General features: G+C 40.8%; 1 long non-coding RNA gene across 1 annotated transcript in view; it reads left to right on the top strand.

Annotated features, from left to right (window-relative positions):
- The window catches only part of LOC137434679 (uncharacterized), a 276,381-nt gene extending 267,379 nt beyond the window's left edge, over positions 1 to 9,002 (top strand). Inside the window, exon 6 of the long non-coding RNA XR_013624540.1 lies at positions 8,949 to 9,002. This is a non-coding gene — a long non-coding RNA (uncharacterized LOC137434679). The remainder of the gene's footprint in view (positions 1 to 8,948) is intronic.
- The last annotated feature ends 3,306 nt before the right edge of the window (positions 9,003 to 12,308 follow it).

Below are 12,308 nucleotides of genomic sequence, written 5' to 3'. Positions count from 1 at the left end.
ATTAGCTTCATTCAGTCCCCCTATTTGAGTAATGAAAGGAGTGAGATATATTTATTACATTAGCCAGGGTTCTATGGGAAAGAAAAAAAATGTTCAAAGTAGCTCCAGTTTACGGTACTTATGATACATGGGGTTTCTTCTTCTTTATGACAGTCAGAGCACACTACCGATACAATTCTACCTGGCTCTAAGGTAATCAATGTCTACCCCCCACAAACGTAACAATATATATACAATGCATTCAGAAAGTGTTCAGACCCCTTCACCTTTTTCACATTTTGTTATGTTGCAGCCTTATGCTGAAATCGTTTAAATTCATTTTTTCCCTCATCAATCTACACTCAATACCCCATAATGACAAAGAGAAAACAGGATTTTGGAAAGTTTTGCAAATTTATTAAAAAGAAAAAACTGAAATATCACGTTGACATAAGTATTCAGACCCTTAACTCAGTACTTAGTTGAAGCACCCTTGGCAGCGATTACAGCCTCGAGTCTTCTTGGGTATGACGCGACAAGCTTTGCACACTTGGATTTGGGGATTTTCTGCCATTCCTCTCTGCAGATCCTCTCAAGCTCTGTCAGGTTGGATGAGGACCATTGGTGGACAGCCATTTTCAGGTCTCTCCAGAGATGTTCGATTGGGTTCAAGTCAGGGCTCTGGCTGGGCCAATAAAGGACCTTCACAGAGTTGTCCCTAAGCTACTCCTGCGTTGTCTTGGCTGTGTGCTTAGGGTCATTGTCCTGTTGGAAAGTGAACCTTTGGCCCAGTCTGAGGTCCTGAGCGCTCTGTTTCAGGTTTTCATTAAGGATATCTCTGTACTTTGCTCAGTTCATTGTTCCCTCAACCCTGAGCAGTCCCCCAGTCCCTGCTGCTGAAAAACACCCCCACAGCATGATGCTGCCACCACCATGCTTCACCATTGGGATGGTATTGGGCAGGTGATGAGCAGTGCTTGGTTTCCTCCAGACATGACGCTTAGAATTGAGGCCAAATAGTTCTATCTTGGTTTCATCAGTCCACAGAATCTTGTTTCTCACAGTCTGAGAGTCGTTTAGGTGCTTTTTTGCAAACTCCAAGCGGGCTTTCATGTGTTTTTCACTGAGGAGAGGCTTCCGTCTGGCCACTCTCCCATAAAGCCCAGATCGGTGGAGTGTTGCAGTGATGGTTGTCCTTCTGGAAGTTTCTCACATCTCCACACAGGATCTCTGGAGCTCAGCCAGAGTGACCATCGGGTTCTTGGTCACCTCTCTTACCAAGGTCCTTCTCCCCCGATTGCTCAGTTTGGCCGGGCGGCCAGCTCTAGGAAGAGTCCTGGTTGTTCCAAACTTCTTCCATTTAAGAATTGTGGAGGCCACTGTGCTCTTGGGAACCTTCAATGTAGCAGAGATTTTTTGTAGGCTTCCGCAGATCTGTGCCTCGACACAATCCTGTCTCTGAGCTCTGCAGGCAGTTCCTTCGACCTCATGGCTTGGTTCTTGCTCTGATATGCATTGTCAGCTGTGAGACCTTATATAGACAGGTGTGTGCCTTTCCAAATCATGTCCAATCAAATGAATTTACCACAGGCGGACTCCAATCAAGGTGTAGAAACATCTCAAAGATGATCAAGAGAAATGGGAGGCACCTGAGCTAAATTTCAAGTGTCGTAGCAAAGGGTCTGAATACTTTTGTCAATTATGTGATATTTCAGTTTTTTCTTTTTAATAAATTTGCAAAACTTTCTAAAATCCTGTTTTCTCTTTGTCATTCCGGGGTATTGAGTGTAGATTGATGAGGGAAAAAATGAATTTAAACGATTTCAGCATAAGGCTGCAACATAACAAAATGGGGAAAAAGTGAAGGGATCTGAATACTTTATGAATGCACTTTCTGAATGTACCTGCTGTGATATGTCCGATGGCGTTTGTTGTTGTATATGGTTGTTTCAATGAAATGTAGGCAGGTTTAATATTTTTGTAAAAATAATTAAATAGCAGAGAGAGAGAGGCGATGTTGACTGTTAATAAATACCTATGATGGAATGATTGCACCTCATCAGTCAGCTGTTACCCATAAGGCAATGCAAAATGACAGGATAGTGTATGGTTTTTGATAAATAAAGTCTGTGTACATTTTATTGAGACTAACCTGTATATACAGTGTATGTGCGTATCTGGGGCTGACTGGATAGCCTGTAGGTATGCATGCACACTCGCCTCAAAGCTGTCTATCTGGGGTTCGAATCCCGACCCAGCTATAAACTGTCATCCCGGTGTTTCACAAGCAGAATGATTCATCAGTGTGTGACGTGCCATCCCTGGATGTTAAACGGATGTCCTGTCTGTTGACATTAGTTGGTCAATATTAAAGATCCTCCAGGATGTGCTTTGCGAAGAGTACGTGAGCCATCGCTGGTACCGTGGGCAAATTCTGAATTCCTGCCCTGACCAACTGCTGTGAGACTGAGGTTTGCGAATGGAGTTTTAGAATGAGGTTTGAGAATGGAGTATACAAATGAGGTTTGAGAGTGAGGTTTGCGAATGGAGTTTTAGAATGAGGTTTGAGAATGGAGTATACAAATGAGGTTTGAGAGTGAGGTTTTAGAATGGCGTATGAGAATGAGGTTTGAGAATGGAGTATACAAATGAGGTTTGAGAGAGGTTTTGGAATGGAGTATGAGAATTGAGGTTTGAGAATGGAGTATGAGAATGAGGTTTGAGGGTGAGGTTTGCGAATGGAGTTTTAGAATGAGGTTTGAGAATGGAGTATACAAATGAGGTTTGAGAGTGAGGTTTTAGAATGGAGTATGAGAATGAATTTTGAGAATGGAGTATACAAATGAGGTTTGAGAGTGAGGTTTTAGAATGGAGTATGAGAATGAGTTTTGAGAATGGAGTATACAAATGAGGTTTGAGAGTGAGGTTTTGGAATGGAGTGTGAGAATGAGATTTTGAGAATGGAGTATACAAATGAGGTTTGAGAGTGAGGTTTTGGAATGGAGTGTGAGAATGAGATTTTGAGAATGGAGTATACAAATGAGGTTTGAGAGTGAGGTTTTAGAATGGAGTATGAGAATGAATTTTGAGAATGGAGTATACAAATGAGGTTTGAGAGTGAGGTTTTAGAATTGAGTATGAGAATGAGTTTTGAGAATGGAGTATACAAATGAGGTTTGAGAGTGAGGTTTTGGAATGGAGTGTGAGAATGAGATTTTGAGAATGGAGTATACAAATGAGGTTTGAGAGTGAGGTTTTGGAATGGAGTGTGAGAATGAGATTTTGAGAATGGAGTATACAAATGAGGTTTGAGAGTGAGGTTTTAGAATGGAGTATGAGAATGAATTTTGAGAATGGAGTATACAAATGAGGTTTGAGAGTGAGGTTTTAGAATGGAGTATGAGAATGAATTTTGAGAATGGAGTATACAAATGAGGTTTGAGAGAGGTTTTGGAATGGAGTATGAGAATTGAGGTTTGAGAATGGAGTATGAGAATGAGGTTTGAGGGTGAGGTTTGCGAATGGAGTTTTAGAATGAGGTTTGAGAATGGAGTATACAAATGAGGTTTGAGAGTGAGGTTTTGGAATGGAGTGTGAGAATGAGATTTTGAGAATGGAGTATACAAATGAGGTTTGAGAGTGAGGTTTTAGAATGGCGTATGAGAATGAGGTTTGAGAATGGAGTATACAAATGAGGTTTGAGAGAGGTTTTGGAATGGAGTATGAGAATTGAGGTTTGAGAATGGAGTATGAGAATGAGGTTTGAGGGTGAGGTTTGCGAATGGAGTTTTAGAATGAGGTTTGAGAATGGAGTATACAAATGAGGTTTGAGAGTGAGGTTTTAGAATGGAGTATGAGAATGAATTTTGAGAATGGAGTATACAAATGAGGTTTGAGAGTGAGGTTTTAGAATGGAGTATGAGAATGAGTTTTGAGAATGGAGTATACAAATGAGGTTTGAGAGGGAGGTTTTGGAATGGAGTGTGAGAATGAGATTTTGAGAATGGAGTATACAAATGAGGTTTGAGAGTGAGGTTTTGGAATGGAGTGTGAGAATGAGATTTTGAGAATGGAGTATACAAATGAGGTTTGAGAGTGAGGTTTTGGAATGGAGTGTGAGAATGAGATTTTGAGAATGGAGTATGAGAATGAGGTTTGAGGGTGAGGTTTGCGAATGGAGTTTTAGAATGAGGTTTGAGAATGGAGTATACAAATGAGGTTTGAGAGTGAGGTTTTAGAATGGAGTATGAGAATGAATTTTGAGAATGGAGTATACAAATGAGGTTTGAGAGTGAGGTTTTAGAATGGAGTATGAGAATGAGTTTTGAGAATGGAGTATACAAATGAGGTTTGAGAGTGAGGTTTTGGAATGGAGTGTGAGAATGAGATTTTGAGAATAGAGTATACAAATGAGGTTTGAGAGTGAGGTTTTGGAATGGTGTGTGAGAATGAGATTTTGAGAATGGAGTATACAAATGAGGTTTGAGAGTGAGGTTTTAGAATGGAGTATGAGAATGAATTTTGAGAATGGAGTATACAAATGAGGTTTGAGAGTGAGGTTTTAGAATGGAGTATGAGAATGAGTTTTGAGAATGGAGTATACAAATGAGGTTTGAGAGTGAGGTTTTGGAATGGAGTGTGAGAATGAGTTTTGAGAATGGAGTATACAAATGAGGTTTGAGAGTGAGGTTTTGGAATGGAGTGTGAGAATGAGATTTTGAGAATGGAGGATGAGAATGAGGTTTGAGAATGGAGTATGAGAATGAGGTTTGAGAATGGAGAATGAGGTTTGAGAATGGAGTGTGAGAATGAGGTTTGAGAATGGAATGCGAGAATGAGGTTTGAGAATGGAGTATGAGAATAAGGTTTGAGAATGGAGTATACAAATGAGGTTTGAGAATGGAGAATGAGGTTTGAGAATGGAGTACGAGAATGAGGTTTGAGAATGGAGTATGAGAATGAGGTTTGAGAATGGAGAATGAGGTTTGAGAATGGAGTATGAGAATGAGGTTTGAGAATGGAGTATACAAATGAGGTTTGAGAATGGAGAATGAGGTTTGAGAATGGAGTATGAGAATGAGGTTTGCGAATGGAGTTTTAGAATGAGATTTGAGAATGGAGTATACAAATGAGGTTTGAGAATGGAGTATGAGAATGAGGTTGGAGAATGGAGTATGAGAATGAGGTTTGAGAATGGAGAATGAGGTTTGAGAATGGAGAATGAAGTTTGAGAATGGAGTATGAGAATGAGGTTTGAGAATGGAGAATGAGGTTTGAGAATGGAGTATGAGAATGAGGTTTGAGAATGGAGTATACAAATGAGGTTTGAGAATGGAGAATGAGGTTTGAGAATGGAGTATGAGAATGAGGTTTGCGAATGGAGTTTTAGAATGAGTTTTGAGAATGGAGTATACAAATGAGGTTTGAGAATGGAGTATGAGAATGAGGTTGGAGAATGGAGTATGAGAATGAGGTTTGAGAATGGAGAATGAGGTTTGAGAATGGAGAATGAAGTTTGAGAATGGAGTATGAGAATGGAGTATGAGAATGGAGTATGAGAATGAGGTTTGAGAATGGAGAATGAGGTTTGAGAATGGAGAATGAGGTTTGAGAATGGAGTACGAGAATGAGGTTTGAGAATGGAGTATGAGAATGAGGTTTGAGAATGGAGAATGAGGTTTGAGAATGGAGTATGAGAATGAGGTTTGAGAATGGAGTATACAAATGAGGTTTGAGAATGGAGAATGAGGTTTGAGAATGGAGTATGAGAATGAGGTTTGCGAATGGAGTTTTAGAATGAGATTTGAGAATGGAGTATACAAATGAGGTTTGAGAATGGAGTATGAGAATGAGGTTGGAGAATGGAGTATGAGAATGAGGTTTGAGAATGGAGAATGAGGTTTGAGAATGGAGAATGAAGTTTGAGAATGGAGTATGAGAATGAGGTTTGAGAATGGAGAATGAGGTTTGAGAATGGAGTATGAGAATGAGGTTTGAGAATGGAGTATACAAATGAGGTTTGAGAATGGAGAATGAGGTTTGAGAATGGAGTATGAGAATGAGGTTTGCGAATGGAGTTTTAGAATGAGTTTTGAGAATGGAGTATACAAATGAGGTTTGAGAATGGAGTATGAGAATGAGGTTTGAGAATGGAGAATGAGGTTTGAGAATGGAGAATGAAGTTTGAGAATGGAGTATGAGAATGGAGTATGAGAATGGAGTATGAGAATGAGGTTTGAGAATGGAGAATGAGGTTTGAGAATGGAGAATGAGGTTTGAGAATGGAGTATGAGAATGAAGTTTGAGAATGGCTGTTTGAGATTGAGGTTCGAGTGCAGAGTTGGAGAATGAAACAGGGAACGATGCGGAAAGTTCTAACTACATTCACAACGCATATTTCCCTTCCGCTGAGATGAGGGGAGAGGTAATCTAACAAAGTAAAATATTACTGATACATCGTAAACTCCATGGTTCCTTTACATGTTGGATGTAACTCCCCGGGGTATTGCAAAACCACAACAATACCAACCAAGAGGCCACTACGAGAAACGTTGAAATGACAGATATTCTGCCAACATTTTATTCCCAAGTCATTCGCAGCAAAAACATTTTTGTTTCAAATTTGTCAATTTAGCAATTATTGTGGCGAAAAACATGATTCGCTTTGATTTATATAATCAAACGATAATTATAAATTTATATATTTTCTGCACGAGTGTGTGTGTGTGTGTGTGTGTGTGTGTGTGTGTGTGTGTGTGTGTGTGTGTGTGTGTGTGTGTGTGTGTGTGTGTGTGTGTGTGTGTGTGTGTGTGTGTGTGTGTGTGTGTGTTGTTTCTGCCCGAATGTGTGTATTTTTTTAACGGTGCTCTGCGAGTACACCTGGCCTCCTTCCCAGAATGCTCCAGGTTCGAAGCAAGTTATTGACTTTCCTTTTACCACAGGCATGGCACAAGAGCTGAATTATTGCAGTAATTAGACGTTAATGCAATTACATCCGTCCACTCGTTAACATTCGTGATTTCTGTTTGGCTGATTACTTTAATTTTTTTTTGGTGTAGCCCAAGCTCCTGCACCAAATAGATTGTGACCGTGCGAGGCAAGTCGAATGAAAAATGTCACCCGAGAAACCGAGCAATATCTGGTTTTGTTTAGTCATTCTTGCGTGAACAAGAGGCCGCCGGGCGGTTTACTACGTCGCTTTCCGTGGAGTTTTTATTTTGTTCCATTTAACAAAGCATCTTCCGCTGCTGGCGGCGATCATAATGCTCGGGACCATTTTCGAGTGCAGAGAATCATTATTATTCACCTCGTCAATTACAAACATGCCGTTGGGTTTGATACTGCTCGATCCATCCATACCAGGATATCCCACAGGTATGCGGTCTTGCTGCAAGCACGTGACCTACACACTGCACCAAATGCATTGCACAATAAAGGTAATTGTTGCATTAAGTAATCGAACATTCACCACAAAACTTGCAATCAAGACAACAATAATCAAATAATATATACTGTACATTAATAAAGTGTGTATATACATTTCTATTGTCCATTATATATTGCTAATATATCCCTACAGTTAAACATGGAGGAGGTTCAGTGATGTTTTGGGGTTGCTGTGCTGCCTCCAACACTGGGTGCCTTGAATGTGTGCATGGCATCATGAAATCAGGAGATTACCAAGGCATTTTGGAGCGCAATGTTCAACCCAGTGTCAGAAAACTGGGTCTCCGTCGAAGGTCACCGGTCTTGCAGCAGGACAATGACCCCAAACACACTTCAAAAAGCACCGAGGAATGGTTCAACACCATTCTTTTCACCCGCTAATTTCACCCCAGATTCACTTTTTTGAAATACCAACTTCCTTCCTGGAAGTCCTTGCAGTGTCCTTGTGTTTTGTACTTCTCCCACCCCTCCCCCCCCCCCCTTCCCACCCCTTCTCCCCCCAAGCCCTCCCACAGATCTCCCGATGTCCCTGTTCTCAAATGTTGTGTTTGTGTGCTTCCCCTTCTCTCCCCATCTTGTCTACCTCTACCCTCTTTATATGTTTTGTGTTTCTGTTTGATTTTTTTTTGTGTGATAAATGTTCGTTCTTTCACGAGCCTCGATCCTGTATACAACAAAAAGAAAAAAAAGAAAAAAAGACAAAACGCTGGATTGTTCTGAAGTGGCCAGCAATGAGTCCAGATCTAAATCCCATTGAACACCTGTGGGGAGATCTGAAAATTGCAATTGGGAGAAGGCACCCTTCAAATCTGGGAGAACTGGAGCAATTTGCCCAAGAAGATTGGGCCAAACTACCAGTAGAGAGGTGTAGAAGCTCATTCATGGCTATAGGAAGCGCTTGACTGCAGTTATTTTGTCCAAAGTCTGTGCTACCAAATATTAAGTCTCTGGTGTCAATAGTTTTGTCAATGCCATTTCTATTTCTTTTCTGATTTGAAAGGATATATTAAGTTCTGAATCAAAAACAAAGTTTCTGTAATATTAACAGTGAAATAAAGAATTGTGGAGACAAATACTTTTGTCAATTTCAACTTATTTTTCGAGAAAATTGTGATTAATTTTTTTAAAGTGCAAGTGTGCCAATATTTTAGCGACGTGTGTATATGTATGTGTATATGTATATACAGGATGTTTATAAAGTCTCCATCTCGGTGAAATAACGATTTTATTGATTTCTAATAATGGTTGAATTGTGAATTTGCGTATTGTTTTGTCTGTGGGACCTGGCTTTTGAATTTTTCTTTCAAACTTCCTTCTAATTTCATTTCTTTGCATTTCTTTATTTGAATACGCAATGTTACCACCGTCACACGTTCTTGCACATTCATATTCATGGGGTTCTGCAATAAAAATCAATAAAAACCGTTATTTCTCTGAAAAAAGGGACTTTATATAAACACCCTGTACAGTGCTTTCAGAAAGTATTGTGGTTTGCAAGAACGAACTCTACTTGCGGTTTGCAGGCACCACGAAGAGCATTTCCAGTGCTATCGAGCGCCACAGAGGAGTGATCCAGCAGAATGAGAGAGTGCTTTCCAATGCTATCCAGTGGAATGCGAGCACGCAGAACAGGGCACTCGCCAAACTGCCAGGCAGAATGGCCGCACCTGAAAGGAAGCAACGGCGCTAAGGGAAGTACCATTTCTACTGTTTTTAACCATTGGTTTTTTTGCCTACATGTACCATTTTTAAAGTACTTGGTATGTCTATGTCACGCCTACCGGTACTTGGTACCACATACAAGGCTTTCATCCGCAGCTCAATGGAATACTGCTCTCCCCTCTGGGCTGGTGCTCCTGCCTCACACCTAGCTCGTCTTCACGCTTTTGAAACCAAAGCGTTCAGAATCATTGGAATCTCCCGCGATGAAGCTAACTCCAAGGGCCTCTCTCACTCACCGCAGGCAGGTTGGTGGTCTTTCCGTCTTCTACCGACTCCTCTCTGGCCTTGCCCCCCCAGCTCTCTCTGGGCTCTGTCCCGCAAATATTCCTACAGGTCGCACAAGATCTGCCTGCAACCCTCTTATGGTTAAACTGCCAAAATCAAGACTCTCTGCTCACCTTCACTCTTTCATTCCTCTTTTCTCCCGCCTCTGGAACAAACTCCCTCACTCTCTTCAATCCCACTCCACCCTCCAGGTCTTTAAAACAGCTGTTCACCACAATCTCTTATCTTCCCCCATCCAAAACCTTGATCTTTTCTACCCCCGCTAATTTCACCCCAATTCCACTTTTTTGAAATACCAACTTCTGTCCTGGAAGTCCTTGGTGTCCCTGTGTTTTATACATCTCCCACCCCACGCCCCCCCTTCCCACGCCTCCTCCCCCCAAGCCCTCTCCCTCCCACACATCTCCCTGCTCTCAAATGTTGTGTTTGTGTGCTTCCCCTTCTCTCCCCATCTTGTCTTCCGCTCCCTCTTTTTATATATTTTGTTTGTCTGGTTGATTTGTTTGTGAAGTAAATGTCAGCTCTTTCACGAGTCTCGATTCAGTATCCGAAAATTTTTTTTAAAAATGTCGGGGTTTATGAACCAGGCACCTTCCACACATAGAGCAGACACTCTAACCAGGACACCATCAAACTTGATGTTGATTTCAGTTGAACGTTGATCTCAAGAATGCAGATGAGTGTCCTGACTTTTTTTTTTTTTTTTTTTTTTTTTTTTTGCACATGAGTGTGTGAATGCTTTATATAAAGAAAAACTAGAAAGAGCAATCAGAGATTGCAGACCCTCGCCAGGACATGTTTTCAGTGGTTTTTCAGGCTTCTGAGTTAAAACTAATATGGCGGCCGAACCACGTGATGGATGACGTCATCATTGGTATTTTCTCCACCAATTTATCCCTATATGATGCTCAAAAAATTTCATCTTGATCGGATGAAGTTTAGTACTTGTTGAATTATGACGTCATAATGGAGGCGCCTATGACATCATCATTAACACATGTTATGCCACATGGAGAGTTCTTTACAATGAGCCATGTTTCAATTTTTTCTATGCAGCGCTTTCGGAGATATAGAGGTGCAAGGTTTTTCGGTTTTTCAAAGATAGCGCCCATACCACCAGACCAATGACGTCATAATTATCTTTAAAATATTCTACAGGTGGAGCTGCACTTACGGTGAAAATTTCCTGTCAATTGGACCAACGCTTAGAAAATCGTATTTACTCTGTGCGGACAAACAAACAGACAAACAAACGGACTCAAATGCAATACCCTCTCCTCAGGCGAGGGCAATAAGAAGAAAATGACGTAAAATGTCATCGCCTCCGTGGTTTTAGAAATTTTGCTGTGCAGAGTTAAAGGCTGACAGTCGGCCATCTTTGTTCGGATTACAAAACAAAATCTTCTGTATATGCATACTCTCATGTACTGTCTTTATGGCAAGTTTGAACACGATCGGGCTTTGCATGGCTGATACATGGTTGGGGACACATTTAAGCAACAAAATGGCCGCCAGTCGGCCATCTTGGATCTTATCTCGAAAATAAATGGCACGTATATGTAAGCCATCATTCATTATCTGTTTGTAAAGTTTTAATAAGATCAGTAAATGCATGTCTGAGAAATGGTTCAGAAAGTGTTCAACAAGAAAGTGTTCAGAAGGGTATTTTTTACAACTAAAATAGCTGGCAATTCAGCCATCTTTGATCCAATTGTGAAACAAAATGATGTGTGTGTGTGTGTGTGTGTGTGTGTGTGTGTGTGTGTGTGTGTGTGTGTGTGTGTGTGTGTGTGTGTGTGTGTGTGTATATGTGTGTGTATATGTGTGTGTATATGTGTGTATAATTCAAAAAACAAAAAAACAATCTCGGGATCATATATATACACACACACACCATCATGTATTGTCATTATACCAAGTATGAACAAAATCGGTCATACATGTCTGAGATACAGTTGCGGATGCACACACGCATGGATGGATGGACGGACAGATGGACGAGACCCAATCCTTAAGCCCCCGTTTCAGACTAAGTCCAACGGGGGCTAATAAATTGTAGCTTGAGCATCCATTGAAATGTCTACATCCCTGATATTTTCACCAAAATTCAGTTGTGAATTCAGTGCGGGCGGTTGGCACTAGCGAAGCAATACAATCGAGCTCTGATTGTGTTTGAAAGCTCGTGGGTTCCCTGTGAGTTGATCCATTTGAATTTAAAATGAGGCCTCCGTAATTGGAGGGGCATGATGAAGAGTTTCTGCTGAGGATGAAAATGAAGATGTGGCTTTTCCAGTGGCGCTGAATATTCTTTGAACATTCAGGGCATCACCAATCGTTGCATTAATGCCCGGGGATGCAATAGTTGCGTCGAAGCATTATAACAAGACACGAATAAAAAAAAACCCCGCAGACTCATTAGGAGAACCTGCACCTCCATGGATATGGGGGGAAATGTTTTCCCTTTACCATAACAATGTCAGCCCTAATATAAGCTTGAGGACATCAAAGCCCTTCTCAAAGATTGAATTGACTGTGTCCTCTTACCCATCTTTAAGGCCAGATTTGCCATCATCAGATTTTTCATCCTTTTTTTTTCCATTAAGGAAAGCCTTTGTATTGTGGACATCATTTTGAAGATGGCATTGTTCGAAAATGCTGCTTGCAAATGCTTTTGTGATGCAGATTTATTTATTTACGCGTTTGTCACCTCCGCCACTGGAGGTAGACGAGGGTTATGTTTTCACCCCTGTCTATCTTTCTGTGTATTTTTCTGTCTGTGGCAGGATATCTCAAAGATTTGTTGACGGATCCCGACTAAATTTGGTGAACAGGTTGGGTGTATGACAAGAAATAATTGATTCGATTTTAGTGAAGAT

Source organism: Myxine glutinosa, chromosome 9 (assembly GCF_964187855.1).
Source record: "Myxine glutinosa chromosome 9, kmMyxGlut1.1, whole genome shotgun sequence".
Taxonomy (NCBI): domain Eukaryota; kingdom Metazoa; phylum Chordata; class Myxini; order Myxiniformes; family Myxinidae; genus Myxine; species Myxine glutinosa.
The sequence above is the reverse complement of the archived record's forward strand: the minus strand, read 5'-3'. Positions and strand labels throughout refer to the sequence as shown.